At 37.5% G+C, this 22,823-nt stretch overlaps 1 long non-coding RNA gene and 1 pseudogene across 1 annotated transcript; both read right to left on the bottom strand.

Annotated features, from left to right (window-relative positions):
- Window positions 1-7: 7 nt before the first annotated feature.
- On the bottom strand, window positions 8-14,876 carry LOC148786644 (dnaJ homolog subfamily C GRV2-like; annotated as a pseudogene).
- Window positions 14,877-16,131: 1,255 nt separating this feature from the next.
- LOC148786645 (uncharacterized) lies at window positions 16,132-17,505 on the bottom strand. The gene is made up of 3 exons (XR_016067981.1): window positions 17,010-17,505; window positions 16,592-16,659; window positions 16,132-16,278 (listed from the first exon to the last, which is right to left on the bottom strand). It is a non-coding gene; the product is annotated as an uncharacterized LOC148786645 (long non-coding RNA).
- Window positions 17,506-22,823: the final 5,318 nt, after the last annotated feature.

Raw genomic sequence — 22,823 nt, forward strand, 5'->3', positions numbered from 1 at the left:
CTAAGGCCTGAAAGTCTTTCGCAAGTTTGGCGGTGTAATTTTCTTCGTTGCCTGTATGGAAATCAAACCATCTAGACCATCTAGCACGCATCAGAGATTGGTGCAAAAAAAAGTTCAAACATCATTTTATTGCCCCATAAATTTTAAACAAAAAAACTACAAACAAAGTCTATTTGTATTGTTTGAGTTTCAAGAGATTGCAAGTTTTCTAGGACACCACAATTTGCAGGCAATCATGACACAAATGGTTAAAATAGACAGAATAGATGAAATATGACAAACCACAACTACCGGATCATCTGTTAAGCAAAGAGACAAAATGACACTAACTTCAACTTGATATTATGTTTCACTAGCTTGCTTAAGTTTAGCTGATGAGTTTTAAGCCTAGATTGAGTAAAACCAGCGAAAACCTCCAATAATTTTTATTACAAGATGATGAACAACTGCCTATAGAAATTGAATAATGTATTAATTCAGATCCCCAAGATCCGCAAAGAGCTAGAGTAGTTCAATACAAGTCAGTACAATGTACAGATGACATGATGGAGACAGGAAGCACAGAGTTCATGGTGATTCTGATTGGCATCACGGTACCATTCTGGATGATACACAGGTATAGACAAAAGGATGGTATTCAAGGCCTAAACCCAATGAACTCCAATTCTAATCTATTAACATGTTGCATATTTCAGAGACCAAATACAATAGAAGGGTTTTGGGGGTAGCTGATCATAAACCAATCTTGAGTAGCATAATCATTCATGATACATGTACTCACAAAGCTTCACAGTAAATTACCAAATAAAACGATACTTGAGCAGGAGCTCATCACTTCAATCTTACCCAAACTAACTAAAAAAAAAAGAATATCACCAATAACGTCTATTGGAAGATTCGTTACAACAAAATATGACATCTTTTTCTGAATATTAAATTACTAAAAGATCCATTGAATTCTAAAAACCATCATATCTGTCAATTGTGTTTCACATATACTTGGTGTGCAAATTAGTTTTAAAAAAACTATGCTTTTCAATATTTAATTCATGTATCACATACATTTAGCATGTAAATTATTTCAGAACAATTCATGCTTTTCAAAAATTCATTTACACTCCATGTTTCCTGATAATCTGCAGTGTCACAACATTACCCACTAAAATGTATTAAAACTCATGCACTATGCATGATCAACCCACAAATTCAGAGCATATGATCTATTATCCTGGTGGTTCTATTACCTAGACCAAAACTAGACCCCACTATTAGCTGACCTTATCCTGCCCATCCTATGCCAGAGTATGGAAGAACTCCTTAATAAGCCTGCATCTGCAGTGCAAAGCAGATCAAAGATACATGTGAAGCGAAGATACAGAAATCTTCTCAGCAGCTTTAATTTTCTTAAGCCTAAATAAATCATTATTCACTTAGTATTCTCGCATGCTAATCAAAAAACTCACGAAACAATCACAATACCTCAAGAAAAGCTTTTAACAAGGACTTGTAAACTACTAATCCTTTTAGAGCTTTTCATTTTGGTGTGCATATTGTTTTTCCTTGTCCTTTGAAGGAAACATGGAAGATCCCACAGCAAAGGGATTATGACCACAAAGAGATTATAAACACAAATATATTTCTGGAGAAATTAAAAAAAAATAGAACTCAGACCACCTTGAGCAACTTATCATATGAATTCAGAACATAATTTCTTTTGCTAATTATGCACCACTTCTGTCCCACAAGGTTGGTCTGGCATTTTATGTTAGTTCATTGCAAATGTTCTATACTTGGATATAAAGCCATTTATCATTTAATCTAAAGGCACCATCTGAATTTTCCAAACCACCATGCAAAAAAGGCAGTATGTGTTCACACAAATCATGATATGGTACAGACCTCAATTTGAAGAACCCGGCCAATTGCTGCTTCTGACTCATTCCAGTTCATCTGTGAACAAAGCCCATTTCTTCCCCCAGCTCGCCAGTCAAGAAGGCCAAGAAGAACTTCCACAAGACCAACCCTACAACGATTATATGCCATGTTACTATTGCATGACACATAGAACATGCAACAGTAGTTTTATCAGCATGCATATCCCAACAATATTCTAAAAACAGACTCAATCACCCACCCATATCTTAGCCCAGGTGACAGATAATTGCACGTTGTGGGCCGAAAATTACTTTGTATCTAATAAATACTAATTGCATGATTTGCATTACTTATGCACCCATCTTAGAAAATTTATCATGAAAACACAGATGAATTTATGCGCATTGTTGTTTCATTAACCACGTCTGCACATTTCACATGCATAACAATTCTACAACTTAGGGTCTAAAGAGATATTGATGCTCACTTGAGACCCTGTGCAACAAGTGCATCTCTTGCTCGATTCCCTGCAACTACAACACGCTTTAAGGTTTCAAGAGCTAGGATGCTTCCACCTTGCCAACCAATCGCGTTCAACAGAAGTGGAACTACCTGAAGAAAAAGCTCATCAGAACAATACCAAACTTAGCAACAGATGTTTAATCAGATAAACACATCTTTTGTATGATATTTTCTTGGAGGGGAAAAAAGGGGGGCTGCTTAAAACCACAGCATATCTGGGGTGTCCCAATACTAGTGGCTGCCATAGCTTCTGCACAGGTGGTGCTACCTGCAAGCTAATGTAGAACACGTAAACAATTAAGGCGAACTCGCTCCGGAGGAGTTTGTGAATTTTGTTGCGACGAACCATCCTCAGATACATAGGTTTCTGAAGCTATTGTTTCTCTGCTTGCTCCATGGGCTACTGCAGACACAAGTTTGGGCACATAACCAAGATATCCAACATGATCTGCAAGAGCGGGGTACATCCTGACTAAAGAGACCGGGGCAGCAGAAAGAAGTAGAGGGAGTTCAGTGTCAACAGCTTGGCCATCATATTGTGAGGCGGCAACGGATGTAAGGTACTGATCCAGCAGCCCTTCAAGAAATCTCTTGGGATTTCTAAGTGGAAATTTGGGATCTTTCAGGAATAACCTAACATAGATCCCTCCAACCTAGACAGCAATACATGATGTAAGTCATTAAACAGAATTAGCGTTCTTTAGAACATCCATGTAATCAATCAAAAACAAAAGAGTACATCTGCAGCACACAGCAGTTATACCTGAGGTTCATTTCTCATCTCCTGTTGGCCAGAGGCCTGCTCAGGTACATCCCAATCAACAACACGTCCTTTCACCTGTTCACGGTACAGATCCGAAGCCATAGTTGCTATTTGTGTAGACAACGATGCAGCCATTGCTGGAGTCCAGACTAGTTCAGGAGTTTTGTTGTTTGTTCAAGAGCAATCACAACTGCTTCACCAGGACCATCCCTGATTACCGAGACAAGGAAATCAGGCAGAAATCTTGCCAGACTTATCGCCACTCTAGGCCCATGCATAGTCTGGCCAACAAGCTTCCCTAATAGCGAAGCTGCTGCGGCTCTTTGCTGCAACGGAATCTCTTCTACACAGAATTTCCATTTTAGAGCGCAAGATAGAATTCTTAAGAAACCGCTATCTATGAGATCAGCATACCTTGTATTGGCAAGAGAACTTCAAGAATGAAAACCACACAAGGTGCATATGTTGTCAACCGTGACAAAACAAGTAGACATAGCTGAGGAATGTTGCTTGATGAAGAAACAGGAAGAGAAAAGCATTCAAAGAGGGGAATAGCTTCTCCTTTGTGGAGACCACTGAAGCTAAATTCGGATTCTTTGTCAACAAGTGCGGAAATTACAGAAATTACAGAAAAAAAGGTGTCAAGGGTGACTAAAAAAGTGTCAGACGAAAAGCCACCAGACTTCTACCTGAAGGGATAGCAGACCGTATTGAAGATTTTTAACTAGTTCCAAATCCTCCCTCTCCAAGCTTTTCCCATCAAGTGATGCTGAAGAATCATCAGATGCTGCTCGGCAGATCCATCAGTGGTTACATCACTATTAACATGAGTATCCATGCTTGCAGCGGGTGCATTATGGACTAGATGTGATATAAAATCAACAAGGGCAAGACAGAAGTCCTCAGGCTTAGTAATTTCAAAATCTGGTTGATCATTATAGACTCTCAAGTATACGTTGCCAATATAGAGCTCCTTAGATAATGCTTCATAAACAAAGGAATGCGAATCTTTAAGGTCATAGGAACCATGATGACTAAGGCTTGCACGCTGCTCTTCCACAAATTTCAAAAGTTCTACTCAGGTGGAGGAATTCCAGATTATCTGTAAATGAAAGATCAAGTGAAACTATGTCATGATATCTGAGAGCCCCACAAGGTCATCAACTATGGCATAGAGCATCTACAAATGGCCATCACTTGGAACTACAGTATATGTGTTTAAAACATTTTCAATCTAGATAGTTATGGAAAGTAACACCCACATTATCAGAAAGACAACCTATATATAGATTAGAATTATAGCTTGCACATAATAGATAACCTTTTCTTAATCATTATGCAAAAAATAAAACCTTCAGGCTCGTGAAAAGAACTTCTGGTGCAAAAGCTTCTTTTTTTGTTTTTTTTGTTTTTTTTTTATGGGGTGGGGAGGAGGAAAATGTGCAAATAGGTTCGCATATCAAACATAAGAAATGCATGGAAACTTCACAACTAGTCATAGATAGGAAGGGCATAGGTTTTAAGGCCTAACACCAAATTTCTTTGATCAGACAAGATAGATATACGGAAGAAGATACTCTATTAGATGCAAACAAATAACCTCTTCCCTTAAAGAACCAATAGTTGAGCTGCAAGAGATTCTTTGAATTAAATACTATGTCCAGTGCAAAAGACAGTTCAAAGAAAATTAAGTTCTCTAAATTTAAATGCAGAATGTCCAGAATACATCCATGCCACCAAACCACCCGGATTTGCTAGTAAACAAGTAAATCGGGAAAAGAAAAAAAAATGAAACTTGAATCAGTTATAGAATCTTCATGACAACTACATACCAAGTAGTTAAAGCCAATTTGAAAACTTTTAACAACACAAACATGTAGAACATATTGCTTTCCTCTCTTTTTTCCCCCAATTATCTACTTCTAATAGAACCAACAAAGTACTTACAAAAGAAGAAGAAGCAAATATTGCCTACATATCAGAAAAGGTATGTTAAGAAGCCTGCCCCATTATAGTGCTCTGAGTTTCACAACATTCAAAGAAAATATGCAGATACTGATGCAGGAAGATGAGGCAATGCTCAAGTAGCACCCAATACGTTTTTTCTTTGTCAAAATGCAAAATCTGCACCATTTACCTCAGGGGACTCCAAGTTTGAGTTTAATGTGAATAGGAGGTCATTTTGCAAATTTATTTTTCAGCATGCTTGCAAGTTTAGGGGTTAGTAAAGCTCTAAGGGCATCAGCTGCAGCCTGATTGTAGGGCGTCGGGATCTCCTCGTCAACAAAACCACTAAGCCTTGACAAGGCATGAGATGCTTTTACAGCATGTATGTTTTTTGCTATTTGAACGCTAGTTCCAACACCATGTGCATCTGTCTTATCTGATTCCTCCGCCATCGAATCATATTGGAGCAACAATGGTATAAGGTACCTGAATAAACAAAAAGTGACCCTATAAAACCACAAGTTTCTGAAATGGACCTGGATTCAAAAAAAAAATCCACCTGAGAAAGACCATAACATCACGATAAAGCAGTTTGCAACAGTGGAGTGGTTTTTAAGATATAACAGGCACATAGCAGCTGATGCAGAGGCCTTCAAGTTCACAATGTTCATAAACCATAAACTTCCACAATGCCACAGAATAAAGAAATTTTGTCTTTCAAAGAATAGTCACCATAAAGTACCTTCAACACAATAGTTCCAAGATTTTGTTCAATTTTAAAATAAATGTTGGACTCTCTTTGCAAGCAAATTGACTCGACAAAAGGTACCGTACAAATAAACATTAACTCTATGAACCATCAAGTTTGTAAATGGACCTCGATTCAAGTAACAGACCACAAGAGAAAACTATAACATCAAGGTACGGCAGTTTTTTGAGAAACATCTGAGTGGTTTTTGTAAGATGTAACAGTCATGTGCCAGCTGATGCAGTGGCTTCAAAATTCAAATTGTTCATAAAGCTCAAGTTTTCACACTTCACGTAGAAAAAGTATATTCTGGCATTCAAAGAATAGTCGCCACAAAGCATCTTCAACACTAGAGCTCCAACATTTTCTTCAATTTAAAAAAATAAAAATATGACCACCTTCACAAGCAAATAAGTTTTCTATACAAGCTCAGACAGACACAGAGAAAATGCCAGCAACAAAGTCATCCACATGAGCACAAAGAGCATTATAAATAGACCAATATGGGTAATTTCATTATTCAATATCCATATATGAGCTACGAAGAATTATATGGGCAAAAGAGTGAAAAGTAATGAACAAATAGAAACTAAGTCACTAAGCAATATGTCACTTGGAACCAGGTTAAGCGATAAATATAAAAGGACGGTCCAGAAATCCATAATAGAAACAGTAGTGTTCTGCGAACTTCCAGAAACTAGAATCTCATGCTAGAAAACTGATGAAAGCATAATCATAACAATATAATGATCTATCTTACCACAGTACACCAGCCTTCAGAAGGGCATTTTGAATTTCAGAGGACATAGAAAGGTGAGCAATGGTCTGCAGGGCAGCATCAATAGCAGCAGGAACAAGCTCAAGTGCAGTGCAATGAACAATGTCATCAACTAATCCTGAAAATTCGAGCATCTCAGTTCTCGCACTTTCAAACTGACCCAAAACTGGAAAGGTTCGCATTATGTTAACGACAATAGTGGCGGACGGTTTAGTGGCAGGAGTTGTTGGTTGGACCACACACATGCAACGGGAAAGGAGGGTTGCAAGAAGAGGTATTCCACCATCTCTCACAAGCTCTTCACCATTCAATGATGAAGACTCGCACCTGAAAGTTAAATATGTGGAAATTGCATAAGCAAAAGTACATTTACAAAGTACTTATCTAAAGAAGAATGATATGGAAATTAAAGGCAGATGATGAATTTACCGTCAACCAAACAAGCTCCGAGGATGCAACTAGAAGATGTGCTTGATCAGAGGAAAGAAAATTGTTATCATCCTTGTCCACTGTAATGGCACTTAAGAGCATAGGATATCCAGCATATTTGAATGGCATCAATACATTCCCATATCGCCTATATAGAATACACTGGCCCTTTAAGAGAAGCAACAACCTCCAACTCTGGGGACCTTGCAATCCTTGCACGGTCACCTAAGGGAGAGGAATAAGAAAGCAGTAGATCACTAAAAAGAAAATATGAAACATGGAACTCAAATATGAAGAAATACAACCAATTAAAGAGGATTGCATTCCGGCCAAAGACATGCCTCATAAAAATCCTCATATGTAGGGTTCAACTTAGGAATTTTGTCCAACTTTGCTGATCATATTCCAAGAAGTGTACTGATTGCAGAATGAAATATTAGATGCAGGCAACAAAACCAAAGGGAAACATATGTAAGTAGTCCAAACCTCATAGGAAAGCCCTATGATTTACATTTTCACTCTTCCGCAAAAGCCACTTAAATTTATATATTTAAATTTATTTCTTGGTCCACACCTTAAAGGTAGTATCATATCTAAGAATTAAATATATATATATATATAAAGTCCCGTGTCCTTCCTAGTTCCAAGATATATTTAAAATCAATACCGATATCCATTTATATGTGTAAAAAAGCATTTGGCTCATCTTGACAGCATAAATACCTTTAGAGCAGTTTCTACCAGTCAAATAAACAGCTTAATTGTGAAAACGGTGTCTAAACAAGTCGAGTAATTCATTTGAAATAAGATCTGGCAGCTTATAAGATCCCTTGTCTATATGTTCTTTTTTTTTTCTCAAGCTTAATCATATAGTCTCCGTTTTTTATCAGTAACGACAGATCCTCACACAGGATCAAGGAATTTGGCATACCTGCAAGCACTCATAAGCATTCTGCACTGCCAGAAACTTCTCCCTCCCATTAGGATTTTTGTCTGAATGATACTTCATTGCAAGTTTCCTATACTGTCTCTTGAGATTTTCCTCATCAATATACTCAATCTGCTTTGATATATCAGGTATCTCCTCAACTGACTCAAAACTTGGTTTCTTAGGGGCGTCGTCTCTGGATACTTCATCAATGGAAATCTCTAGTATCTTGCAAGCTTCTTCTTCAGAAAGGTCCATTGGCCTTCGAGTTAACTCTTCTCTCCACATTACTAGCAAGGATTGCAAAAACTCAACATGTTCAACAATAGGCCATTAGGAAATCTAATTTCATCACATAAGTTTCGAAGATAATAACGATGACACCACATTTCATCTTTCAGCTCTGGATGTCACTGGTGGCACTGGAGCATAGTCATATAAGGAATGACAATGCTGTGACAATTTCTGAGGGAAATCACCAAGATGCTGAAGAACCTAATCAAATAAAACTGAGAGTTAAATGCAGCACTTATTTGCATTGAGGATGACTCAAGCACCACCATGTTTTAGAATGTAAATACTAAATGTTAACAAAAGATGCTTGGGGTGAAAGACAAGTAGCAAACTCCAGTTGCAGATTCAGGGCTACCTGACGGATCAGATTTTCTGCTCGCATCTTGTGTGTCCAAAATATCAGGAGTGTCAGAATCAGAAACCATTACTGCGGCAAAAGCAACTGGGCCGCTACGTTCCAGTACATAAAGCAATGACTCAGGTAAGAGGCCGCCCAAAACACTTCGTTTCGCCAAAGGTAGAGAAGAGGAAACTGCAGCTTCCTCACCACCATGAAAAGCTTGATAAACATGAGTCACTGAGAAGAGTTGGGCAGTTGAAAGAAGCTTAGATCCAGGGTAAGCCAGAGCAAAAGAAAATGCGCCTGTACTATATAGTCGGATCATTGCTTTTGGGTTCCTAGTAACTATAGCTTTCAGCAGAGCAGCAACAGCATCAACAATAGTTGGTTCACCAGAAAGCATTGCCTGCACATAAGAAATAGAGGAAAGAGTTTGGTTCATTAACTGAAGCTCTGAAATTGAGAAACAATGTGCATATTGAGGGAGCCACCATCGAGCCACTGCCTAGTTCAGCTTAAAAACAAAAGAAAAAATAACGAAAACATCTCAAACCTGTGTGGAAGGCAAAGAAAGGAACAAAAGTTACCCCACTTCCAAAGTGAAAGTGTTATAATATAATTACCATGAAAAGGCACAAGAGAATATGAAAAGTTGCATCTTTAAAACACCAGGAGTTTAAGGATACTAGTAAACGTGGATATCCTAAGTGCATATTACAGGAAAACTATATCTTAGTTTAAGGAGGTGCAATAGTTCCAGTGACCCTTCTACAGTTGTTTGCTCAATCAGTCTCCAATGTGCATCTCATGTGACGATAAGCATAAATACCGGACAACTGACTCCCATTTTAAATGGCTTGCAAGGCAACCGGTTTATTGTAGGATAAAGCTCTGATCCTATTTTACTCTACGTGCCACACATCAATCTTTCATGTAACCAAGCTCATCACCAAAGGAATGCTTTAAGGGGCCCAGTGCTTTATGTACGTGAAAGAATGGCCTGCTCATTGAAGCGAGTAAAGATTGAGGGAAGGGAAAAACAAAATGAACAGCCCTTCATAATTCTTTTGAACCAACTTGTACCAGATCTACGTACAAGCAAAATTTAGAACTCTTTTAACAGAAGTCGGAAATGCTCTACACCACCCTCGCATATCCATCAACATAATCCTCGACTTACTATCCCTAAGCGAATACAAATCATAGAACTGCCAGATTGAAAATCTCAAATATTTGAGGACAAAGGTTGATGGAACTTATTTGAACCACATATCAACCTTTACATTTTTCATGCTCTCCAGGTAGATAAACAAAAGATACAATAATAAGCATAACTTTCTGCGTTTTTAGCAATTTTTTATTCTAATAAGTCTGAGTAGATTTTTCAGTTGGCCAAATTGGGACAAGAGCACACACAACCAATAGAAGGACAGGCACTTAAAAATATTACTTGTGCAATATGTGGAAGACAACGTGAGCTTGACAAGATCCTCTTTACTCTGGGGGTTGGTGTAACAATCTCTAGCATCATCTATATTTGAATGAGGGGCTACTATACTGTAAAATATGGACAATGCCACATCTCCTACCTGAAAAAGAACACGCCCGTGTTAGGAACATTGCAAAACAAGCATACCCAACTATAGGTAGGTGTATCAAGTAAAGACTCCTTCCATGTCATTATTTGTCCCTTTGGCGCAGGAAAAACAGAAATTTCTCTACCATAGATATCCTATTTAAATAACAAACTAAATAAGAAAGAACCTCGTTTAGTAACTAATTAATAATATATATATTTAGTCTAAGAAATGTAGATGATCATAAGAGCGAAAAATTCTTCGTTATCACAGTAGAAATTACTTTATTTCATATTCCGTGGCGAAAAACTGCAACAGAATGATCATGATCATAGTCTGTAGTCCAGTAATTAGTCTCTATAGAAACTAGATACTAATTCAACTCCGTCAGTTCAGCAGTAGTTTGATATATAAACAACACTTCAGTGCTATTGAAGATCCCCAAGATTCGCAAAGAGCTAGAGTAGTTCAATACAAGTCAGCAGACATGATGGAAACAGGAAGCACAGAGTTCATCGTGATCCTGATTGGCATCATGGTACCATTCTGGATGATACAGGTATAGACAAAAGGATACCAATTCAAGGCCTAAACCCAATGAACTCCAATTCTCAAATTGAACAGCCTGCTTAATTATTTCAAAGTTTCAGATCTAGATCTATTAACAAGTTGCATATTTCAGAGACCAAATGCAATAGAAGGGTTTTGGGGGTAGCTGATCATAAACCAATCTTGACTAGCATAATCATTCATGATACATGTACTCACAGAGCTTCACAACTCAGTAAATTAGTAAATGAAACAATACTTGAGCACGAGCTTATCACTTTCAATCTTACCCAAACTGACTAAAAAAAAGTAATATCACCAATAACGTCTACATAAGACCAAACTGTATAGAATATCCTAAATGTAGCATCAAACATCCCATCCCACAACAACGGACCAGAGCATTGTCCAAATAGTTAGATGCCAAAATACCCAGAGATTGCAATTGCATGCTCATGTACATAAGTTCAACAATTTACATAGCAACAGGCATATCATAATTCGAGAAAGGAATAGTAAAAGAATATGGGGACAGTATGTCTACTGTTGTGGACGATTTTAGTATATTGCCATTATTGCACTCAAAAAATCAAAACCATCAAGCATCCTCTAAAATGCTCTGATACTTTATGACTTAGAGATATCCACCAAATTACCTTCATTTAGCTCCAACTAACATGCATCATTCTACAGCGCGACACAGTAATTAGCATTCCAATTGTGATCAAAAGTCATATATTACATAAATGAAGCAATTATTTGCATATATTTCAATTTTAAATAATAATTATTATCTTACCATAAGTTTCTGCACAGGGGCATAACAAGAAAAGGAATGCCGGTAAAATACTAAATTTCCAAGAGACCATTTCTGCGTGATACCAGAAGAGGATCACACATAAGAAAAGAAAACAAACCTAGAACATAACGAGACTGCAAGATCATATGATAACTGGAAGTGAGACACCATTGGAGGACACCTAATAGCTGCACTATGTATTGCAGCTTCTCTTGCAATGCTCAACGATTCAGTATTAGCCATATCAGCAGCATCTCCACAATAATATCCTAAAACAATAAGATCGAATAAACAGAATAAGCACTTTAATTTCAGATATTGATATTAAATAACTTCTCTAGATAGATCAACATAAATATCGATAGGAATTAAGCCAGTACAAGCGACTTACCAGGACTGAACCCTGAGTGATAAGCTCTTGGGAACTGACAACAAATTCTCGAGCTTTTTGCACCAGTAGTCAAGAAAAACATTGATTTAAGAGAGTGACTTACAATGCAACCAAAGATTAAATCACTAAAGATGCAGGGCAACAAAAAGTAACACAGACCTAATTACAAATGATGGTATCTAATTGTATCTGTTGATTTTCAATGGATAAGAAAATCCCTAGCAAAATGCTAAGTCCTCAAAGGTACCTAAGATTTTTACAGTACTTATGTTCCATATATTCTTCTCATGATGTAATCTTTTTTTCATTTAAAACGCCTTGCTGTGAGCTCATAACTCAATACCGCCCAATATCTATTGTCGAGTATGGACTTGAATTTTACTCCTTCAACACTTCAAGAGCATAAAAAGATAAATGCAGGAGAGCACTAACACACCTAGCCCCTCGAAAGAATAGCTCGCACTACCAATGAACTAATGAATGGGTTCTGCATAAGAGTGTAGGGGACAAATGATAAAGATGATATGATAGCATATAAATAGTCACCTGCACCACGGAACACCAGCACTAAGAAGCACATCCAGGGACATCATCTGGTGTTCTCACCAAGTGTAGCAAATGTAACTGAAAGATATCTGATGAACTTCATTAAAGAGTTTAACAGAAGATGGAACACAAAAAAGGAATCTGATTTTATTATCAATTATTAGTTAACAATGATTCCCAACCTCACATACCTGGATAAACCACATTCATGGGCCAGTATAGATTAGAAGTGAAAAATTTATAATACTTGTCTATATGCACCATGGTAGACTTCTTTAACTCATACATGCAAGCACATACATTTTCCTTTTAAGGGGCGGTCATGTAAGATGCACTATTGCTATATACTGAACTTGCACCCTCACCCTGCTGGGATGGCAATCTAAAGGGAATAATTCATTAAGATTAAGAAAACTATAATAATATAGAATTTAAATATTGTTACAATAAATACAAGGCCAGAATCTATCTCCTCCTCCTCCCAACCAAAAATAGTAGTCACATAAGAAAAGGCATGCCAAAGTAAGAGGATTTTACACAAAAATTTTCAGCACTAAGAAATGTGACAATTTTTTAATAAATCAATAAAGAAAAGAAAGGACTGCCGCAATGTCATTAAAGTTATTGCCTCCAACAGAATGAAATACTATGTGCACATAATCTCAAAACACAAACGCCGCAACACATTATGCAAATGCTAACTTATCATAACGAGGGTAAGAGGCCAATCACATCACAGCACTTCGTTTTGCCAAGTATAGAGGAGGACAATCAAGCTTCCACAAAATCTATGGGTTTCAAAGTGTTATCATCCTCGATGCTATCACAATACCCTTTTATCTCCTCACATCTACCTAGTCGGGACAGATTCCGCTTTTCTTTCTTTTCTTTGGCCACTAATGAATTTTTTTTCTTTTTTCTTCCCCTTTTGCTTTAGTCACGGCTTTTATTTTCTTTTTTTTTTCCTTTGTTTTTGCCCGCGACTTGTGTTCTTTAGGCCGTTTTCCGGTCTTTTGACGCGAATGACAACACTTGTGGTGAAGGCACCCGGTTACTCAACCAAAAAACGTCGCATTCTGGCCTTTTGATGCGAATGACAACACTTGCGGTGAAGGCACCCGGTTACTCAACCAAAAGACGTTTTACCTAAAGTGCTTTGCATACTCATAGCTCCGGCCACCGTTTTACGTGAATAACAACATTTGTGATGAAGTTACCCAGTTACTAAGTGACCTAAACCAGCGGAGTAGATGTAATTTCCTTTTTCTTACTTTTCTTTCTTTCTTTCTTTTTTTTCTGGAAGGGGAAGGGCCTTTGAATTTTTCAAAATGGATGCATGTCCCATGTTAGGGATATAAGGATCAATCGGGTAGAGTTTTAGCAAACAAATATGATCTCACAAGAATCCTAAGATTTAGTAGAAGCAAAGAAATTCCAACTCTCTTTCAAAGGAATTCAAAATGCATGAAATTATGCCTCAACGACTCCACAGTTAATCAAAGCAACAATCACATAACGCTAGTGCACATTCATGTCTCAATCTTATGACTTCCTAAATCACATTTATTTGTCAAATTACTAAAAAAATAATATAAACGGAAGTAGTTTGATAGTAACTGGCAAAAGAAAACAAAACAAAAGTAGTGTGATAGGATAACAAAAGATGAACAAAAATTTTAAAAAAAGTTACCCTCTGGTTCCTATGTGTTAATTAACACTACATATATGTCATGGAATTCTTTACTTTTGAAATGGTTTTATCTCATTTGGAAGGTGAATTGGGCTGTTCAAATCAAAATTAGAATATGAGAAGTTTCATGTAATTTCAATTGAACCAAGAGTCTAATCCTAAAATGCTAAACAATTACAGACATCCCGACAACAAAATGTCTCACAGAGCTTGATATACCACAAAGAACACAATACACATCGTTTACTTGAATGAGATAACATAAAAGCACAACCAAATTAAACAAGATGAGAAACACCCACACCACAGTAGTAAAGTAACTGAAAACCACTAAAAAAGCATCCAACACTATTTATCAAAGGAACAAACTTGCCATAGATAAAAAGAAAATCACAACCCTATAATGTAGATGATAAATATCAAGAACTCAAGATAACAATGCAAACATATAAAGGAATGCTTGATGAATGAAATGAAGAGTGAAAGCCAAGAAAATGATCAACTTTTTACCACCATTATCACTTTGCAAAGACTTTCTAGTTTCTGTTTCATTGTTTTCAAAGACCGTTTTTGCCACCTCATACACCTTCCATCCGCGTCCAGCATGCATGAAGACATAAGACAAACAGATAATTTTGAAATTCCACAACCAAACTGCATGTTCACAAGAGGAATTAGTGTACTGTGCATCATTCGCCATTGTTGGATAAATAAATTACAAATAGAACTTACGTCTAAAGTCTTCATGAATCCTCAAGCTCTACCGCCTTCTTGGACCATTCCTCTGAACCTTCCTTAAACGAGTGTACAAGCTTGGTTACCTATGTGGTCCAGAAACATTTTAACACAAAGACGTTGATAAATGCATTAGATGTGGCAAATGTCTACACACACATATATATATATATGAACAACCAGTGCATTGCTTAAAAAAGATAAGTAGTTGTTAAGACGAAGCCTTAACCAACCATCAATCATGAACTTATAAGGGCAACATACAACTAAGAACAACATGAATATACACACAAACACAGCCAAAAGTGACACTCTTATAAACAAGACCGTCGTGCTTTGTTATGTTGATTGCCAGCATGGTAAGTCCTCAAAGGTACCTAAAAGATTTTGACAATAATTATGTTCCATTTAATTTCCTCCCGATGTCATTGTGCTACTAGTGCTTCACTTAATACCACCCAATCTCCATGCCCAAATATTATACTCCTTCAACCCTTGAACAACATTAAAAAGATAAACGTAGGACGAGGACCAGCCCACCCATCCACTCGAAAGAATAGCTAGCACTACCAATGAACTAATGAATCGGTTCGCATAAGTTTCAGATCTATTAACAAGTTGAATATTTTCGAGAACAAATACAATAAAAGTGTTTTGGGGGTAGCTGATCATAATTCAATCTTGAGTAGCATAATCATTCATGATACATGTACTCACAAAGCTCCACAACTCAGTAAATTACCAAATGAAACAATATTTGAGCAGAAGCTCATCAGCTTCAATATTACCCAAACTGACTAAATACAGGAATATCTCGAATAAAGTCTACATAAGACCAAACTGTACAGGAAATCCTAATTTGAGGATTGTTCAAACAGCAGAAACACCCTCTCACTCACAATATGGTATTAGAAGATGAATGTATTCAACTTGGAAAGGAGACTGAACTGTTCGTGGTAATAACCAACAATGATAAACTGTGAAGGCCCTTAAAACCATCAGAAATTGAAGCTGGTTCTTGAATTATAGAAGATAAAGAGGGATGAAAATTGGATTTGGACAGGTCAAGGGGACCAAACATTACAAAAGAAAAAATAGAATTCATCATTCACAAAAAGAACTAGCATGGTTCTGAAAATTAATTGTTACAAGTCATAAGAAAAGCGGAAATCTCTGCTCACCAGATGCATACGAGATTATTTGCCTTTTCAATGGTGAAATATAATGAGCCCCTTGGAATGCAGCAGCACGCGGTACATTGAGTGGCCTGAAATCAACGGAATATGCCTTCTGAAGCCATCCAGAATTGCCATCATTGTCAAGTTTGCAGGTCTCCTGTCTGATTTATATCCTCTTAACAATGACACCTAAGCAACCATGGAACACTCATGATTTAGATAAATGTTCATGTCTTACAAATTGTCACATCTTAAGAGCTGGAATAACAAAGGAAGATTACGGGAAAATTATACAGACATGTACCCTCAGGTTTGGGTATTACGGATTAAACGAAAAAAAGAAAAAAAAAAAAAAAGAGGGAAAGGCCTATGAAGCATGATAATAAAGATCTATGAAGCACTTTATTCTCCACAACACACCTAAATGAAAACCACAAACAAGATTATCTGTGAACATTACAGGTTTCATCACGGAAGGAGACAGCTGCAGAATTGTGCTTACCCTAGTATTTCTTTGTTAATGTCTCTGGCATTGTACCTTGTATATCCAAAACCAGTGTAATCCCAAACCTAGAAGAAGACATTCATCAAATTCAGATGTAAACTGTTCCAACAATCCTTAGTAACATTTTTCTAATTTTAAGTAGAAGAAAATTACTGACCATATGATATTATAATAGAGCAAGTTAAACACATTAGGATTGTCAAAGCAAAAATTAAATGAAAGAAGCACTAGAAAGCAAGATAAAGATGACATGTAAGATGGAGGGAGAAAGTATTTGCAAGCAAGGAAGTCAGAGCAAACTTAGGACATCAACAGAGAGTATTCCAGTATTCCTTCTTTATCTATCAATATATGAACAATGAGAAAATATTGGGCCAAGAAGGATTGTTCAAACAGCAGTAACATTTCGCAATACCATAATTTGAGGCCTCCTTCTCGCTCTGTCTCTCCCCCCTGCTTTTCTTGGTTTTCTTTACTCTGTTTTTTGGGTGAGAAATGAACACAAGAAAAAAGAAATGAAGGTGAGAGGGTTTCACCATGTGAGTGTGGGTGGGGTTTGATGATGGGGAGAAAACGGTGGTTTAAGGGTTTTTTCCAGCGGGGTTTTCCTTTCTTGGATTTGTACCCACATCCTCAGCTGCTTCTCCCGCGGGTGCTGCCGTACCATCACATTCGAACCCTTGAGTCGGCCATACCACCATGAACTTCACCTGCTTTCTTTAAACTTTTTCCTCGAAGAAGTGAACAGAGGAGAAGGGAAATGGTTTGATGGTGGGGTTGGGTGAGGGTATTTTGGCGGTGGGAGGACTGAACTGCGGCGTCTCTCCTTCGCCGGCTTTGGCTTTCTTGGAGGGAGAAACTGAGGGGTATTGTTTGAGGTGTGAGAAGAAGAATTTCAAGAGGTGTGACGGCCTTCCTCGTGCCTGCAACATCACCCACTTGCCTCATCTGCTTCTCCACATTCAGCAACATGTCAATTTTCGCTTCCAAATCTCCGCCTCCATATTCCTACAAAATTAAACCAAAACATTCGATAAATGACAGCACGAGATAGAAAATGGGTAAGCCAACAATAGCGTATAAGCTAATTGGAAATCAGGAACGCGCATTTGCTTACCATTTCGATCGAATAGATACGACCAATTGGGGAATTTTTCGTGCAATCCATGAAAAACAAAAGCCTAGAGAGAGAGAGAGAAAGAGGAGAGAGTTGAAATATGTTTTACCATGCGACCATCTTACCGCTAATAAACCTTTTACAAAATTATAAAATTTTTATTATACATTTTGACCCTAAATTATGTTTATTATAACAAAAGTTCCCGTAAAAAAATAATATAGTATTGACAGAACAAAAACACCCTTTTAACTTATTTTTATATTTTTTGTTTCACTTCCTAAGTATATTTAATTAAAAAAATCTCTCTCAAACTACTTTTAGTAATTTTAAAATTTTCACTCAAATTTTTGTTTATAATAAAGTCCCCGTAAAAAAGTAATTTAGTGTTGACAGAACAAAAACACCCTTTTAACTTATTTTTATATTTTTTTTTCACTTCCTAAGTATATTTAATTAAAAAATCTCTCTCAAAACTACTTTTAATAATTTTAAAATTTTCACTCAAATTTTTATTTAAACAATAATGTTCAAAATGTATAACTTTATATAAACTATATAATACATAAAAAAAAATTACAAGTTCAATATGAAAATATGTTTTACAAAGAAAATTATTTACAAGCTCAATTTAAATTTATAAAAAAGTATATTATATAACTTATAATTTTTATATTAAATTACATGCATAAATATTTAAAATATAGTAGTCTGAATTATATAGCTCCATATTATAAGAACCTTGTCCAAGATACAACAATATTGTATGATAGGCTTAAGAACTATTCCGACTAGATTATTTGTTGGGAACATACCACTACATGCTAGCCCTAATGCGATTGATGAAGATAAAATTGCCCACGCGTTTAATAATTCGTCCCGTAAAATGTTATCTTTTATCGCCCCAACGGTTCAAAATGGGGAAACTATAGTCCGGTCATCCTTGTACACAGTACGTGATGGATCCAAATGTTGGAAAACTACGGCTGTCGGATATTTTCTGGGGAAAAAGCCGTATTATCATCATCTGAAGGAATATGTTCATTCGATGTGGCAAGCACTGAAGGAGGTCACAGCGACAGCTAATGGATTCTTTTTCTTTCAATTTAAAACACTTATTGATATGGAAGACGTGATCGAAGGGGGACCTTGGTTGTTCCAAGGACAATCAATAGTTTTGCAAAAGTGGGAACCAGGTATGGCCATGAGAAAGCTCCAACATAAGCATGTACCTGTTTGGATTAAACTTAGACACCTTCCTATGGAATATTGGACCACTGATGGATTGAGTACGGTTGCTAGTGCAGTGGGTAAACCTCTTTACCCGGATGCAATAACGAGAGCATGCACGAGATTGAATTTCGCTCGTGTATGTGTGATGATTGATGTAGCACAAAAGTTGACAAAACATATCATAGTCATGACATCAGATGAAAATAGAGGGAAAATACCTTGTAAAGTCGATGTTGAATACGAATGGCTACCTCCAAAATGCACAAACTGTATGACTTTGCACATGGCAAAGGACTGTCCACTAACAAACCACACAAACCGAGTAAACCACCAGTAGCTGTGTATGTGGCAAAAACAAACATTCCTCTACCACAACCAAATAATGAAAAGAGCAGAAAATCGATGAGACCGACAATGGTTGACATACCGAGACGTGAGGAGGGAGAAATGCTTAGGGAATGCAAAAATGCCAAACACGGTGATAGGGGTAAGGCATTGGTTATTTATAATGCCTTTGATGCTTTGAATTAATTGATGACACAGGTGAATCCTCGAGGGGTCCTAACACAAGCAGCCCCATTAATCATAACCCATGTTGAACCTTGCCGTGTGGAATGTCCGTAGGCTGAATAAACGAGACCATCGGCTTGCATTAAAGGACCTTGTCTCAAAATTCAGGTTACATTTCTTGGGCATACTTGAAACGCGTGTTCAACTGAATAATGTTATGCATATACAGTCCTATTTGCTACCTCAATGGAAGTGGTTTGTTGATTATAATTCCATTGGAAACCGTATATGGCTAGCGTGGGATGAGAATTTTATTGATGTCCATGTTCTTGACCTGGGTGAACAATTCGTGCAATGCCGTATCACTAGTAGAGCTGTCAATGAATCTGTTATTGTAACTGTTGTTTATGGTGCAACTGAGGTGACTGACCGTCAGATTTTGTGGACTGCACTAGAGACACTCGCTCAGTAGTGCTCAGACGTCCCATGGTTGGTGGGAGGGGACTTTAATGCAATATGAGACCTTAATGAGGTATGTGGCATTTCAGGAGATATAAGGATGGCCACAGCAGAATTTAATACCGGTATTCTGGAGGCGGGCCTAATTCCACTTCCAATGCAAGGTGAATGGTTTACATAGCATAATTACAGTACAACTGCGTGGAGTTTATGGAAGCGGTTGGATTGGATCCTTATTAATGATTGTTGGCTGGCAAGGTTCCCTACCTCATCCTATCACAGTCTTACAACACAGACATCTGACCACTCGCCACTGGTTCTACATGGGGATTCACAACAACTTAATGGAGGTATGTTTCGATTTGATAACTATCTGGCCCTTTCACCTGAGTTCATTCCCAATGTACAGAGCATTTGGCATCATGAGGTTGTTGGTATACCTATGTATGCCGTGACACGTAAACTGAAGGCACTTAAACCGGTCTTCCGACTACAGAGGAGGAATAAGGGGATTTGACGTTGAATGTCCAATTAGCCAAAGGTTTTCTCGATGAAGCACAACAATTGCTGAGCTCTGACAGATAGAATGAGCTCTACTTACTCCTGGAATATTGTTGTCGAATCGTTTATGCTAAAGCGACAAAACTCAAACAAATTATGTTGCAGCAAAGAGCTAAAATGCAGTGGATGAAAGACGGAGACCAATGTTCCAGGGTTTTCTTTCGTGAGATTGCTCAGAGACAAGTAATGAGGAGAATCTTGCAGATCAATGATGAGAATGGTACCACACACACGGATCAAGGGGAGGTCGCCCATGAGTTTGTCTCATACTATCAAAACCTTTTAGGAAGTAGCAGACGACGGTTGACAGCGGATATTCGATACCTTAGACCAGGGGCGAGGCATTGTATTACTGATGAGGAAGCTATCCACTTACTCCTATCATTATCGCTGAATGATGTGAAGTAAGCAGTGTTTGATATCGCTGAAGACAAGGCGCCGGGACCTGATGGTTACTCGTTAGGGTTTTTTAAGGCGGCTTGGCCTATGGTGGGGGAAGAAGTAACGAGGGCGGTTCTGGATTTCTTTTCTACTGGAAAACTATTGAAACATATCAACTCCACAATTTTGGCTCTAATACCAAAGGTACACACTCCTATGTCGGTTAATGATTTTAGACCGATTTCATGCTGCAATGTTTTATACAAGATCATTGCGAAACTACTTGTTCAGAGACTTAGTGTTTTGCTAGACAAGATTATTAGCCCCTGTCAGACAGCTTTTACTCTGGAAAGAAGCATTGGGGACAACATTATGTTAGCCCAGGAGCTATTCTCGGGCTATAACCAGATGCGCGCTTAAAGTGGATATCAGGAAGGCCTATGATACGATGGAGTGGGACTTCTTGTCAGCAGTTTTGCAGTTGTTCGGATTCCCACCTAAGTTCACAAGGTGGATCGAGGAGTGTGTTTTCACGACATCATTCTTGATTGGTCTCAATGGAAAACCTCATGGGTTCTTTTTTTTGGGTAAAGGTAAGTAACCTCATGGGTTCTTTACTGGAGCGAGAGGCTTATGACAGGGAGACCCACTATCGCCTTATCTGCTTGTCCTCGTTATGGAAGCTTTACATTTGGGATTCCTGCAACGAATTGAGCAGGACATGTAATTCACCTATCATTTGAAGTGTGAGAGTTCCAAGGTTTTCCAAATGGGATTTGCAGACGACCTACTTCTTTTCTGCCGAGCTGACTTTGACTCCATCAGAGTCTTCAAGGAGGGATTGGACTGGTTTGCGGAGGTGTCGGGCCTTAGGCTGAATGTTCAAAAAAGCCACTTAATCATCTCCCATTCGGCTCAAGAACTGAAAGATTAGATGTTGGAGATTTTGGGCTTCCAAGAGGGGCATCTACCGATGAGGTATATAGGTCTCCCCTTAATCTCTTCTAGACTGTCTATCTCTGACTGTCAGCCTCTTATTTCAAAAATCGATGCACGCATTACTGGATGGGAAGGGATTCCGTTATCATATGCTGGGCAGGTACAAATCATCAAATCTGTACTTTCGGCATTGAGTTTATACTGGGCATCTGCATTCATACTACCTAAGAAAGTTATCAATGAAATTGAGAAGAGGTTGAGGAATTTCCTATGGAAGGGTACGACGTCTAGTGGCTACGCCAAGGTAGCTGGAAAGATGTGTGTCGACCGGCAGATGAGGGGGACTTGGGTTCAAGGACATCTCTACCTTGAATCGCGCATTAATGAGCAAGAAATTATGTGATGTTATCCGGTGTGACAGGACATCCATCTGGATTCAATGGCTTTACCAAGGCCGGCTACGGGACACATCAATTTGGACTGTCCGTTAACATAAATTTTGGATAATATTTATTTTAAATAAAAAATTATAATAATTGAGATTATGTTTTTTTGTGATGACTATAATAAACATATTTTAGAGGGTGCAAACAATAAGGGTATTTTTGTTATAAAGCTTTTGGTCCATATTATGAGGGAGTTTGTTATATTTTATAGTTTAAAGGGGTATATATGACGATTTGATGTATACTTTAGGGATGGAAAGTGAATTTGACCCAAAATGTTATTTTATTTTATTTGACATTTTCAATTGAGGATTTTTACAATCAAAACTAGTATAGTAAGTTCCTTTTACTAATTTTTTTTTATATTTATACATTTGGTTGTTTTTGTAATAAATGTTATTAACTCAAGTTTTTATATATATATTTTATTTTGTTGTGGAAATATGGCATAGCAAAATAATATTGCTATTGTTATTTATTTTAGAGGTCAATGGATTGATTCATATGATTGTGTGAGTTAAAATCACTCTTTAGTCATATTTATGAAAAAATATTATAGTACTACGTTTGTTGAACTAGAGTC

The sequence above is a fragment of the Sesamum indicum genome, linkage group LG10, assembly GCF_026168435.1.
Source record: "Sesamum indicum cultivar Baizhima isolate 11 linkage group LG10, ASM2616843v1, whole genome shotgun sequence".
Lineage (NCBI taxonomy): Eukaryota > Viridiplantae > Streptophyta > Magnoliopsida > Lamiales > Pedaliaceae > Sesamum > Sesamum indicum.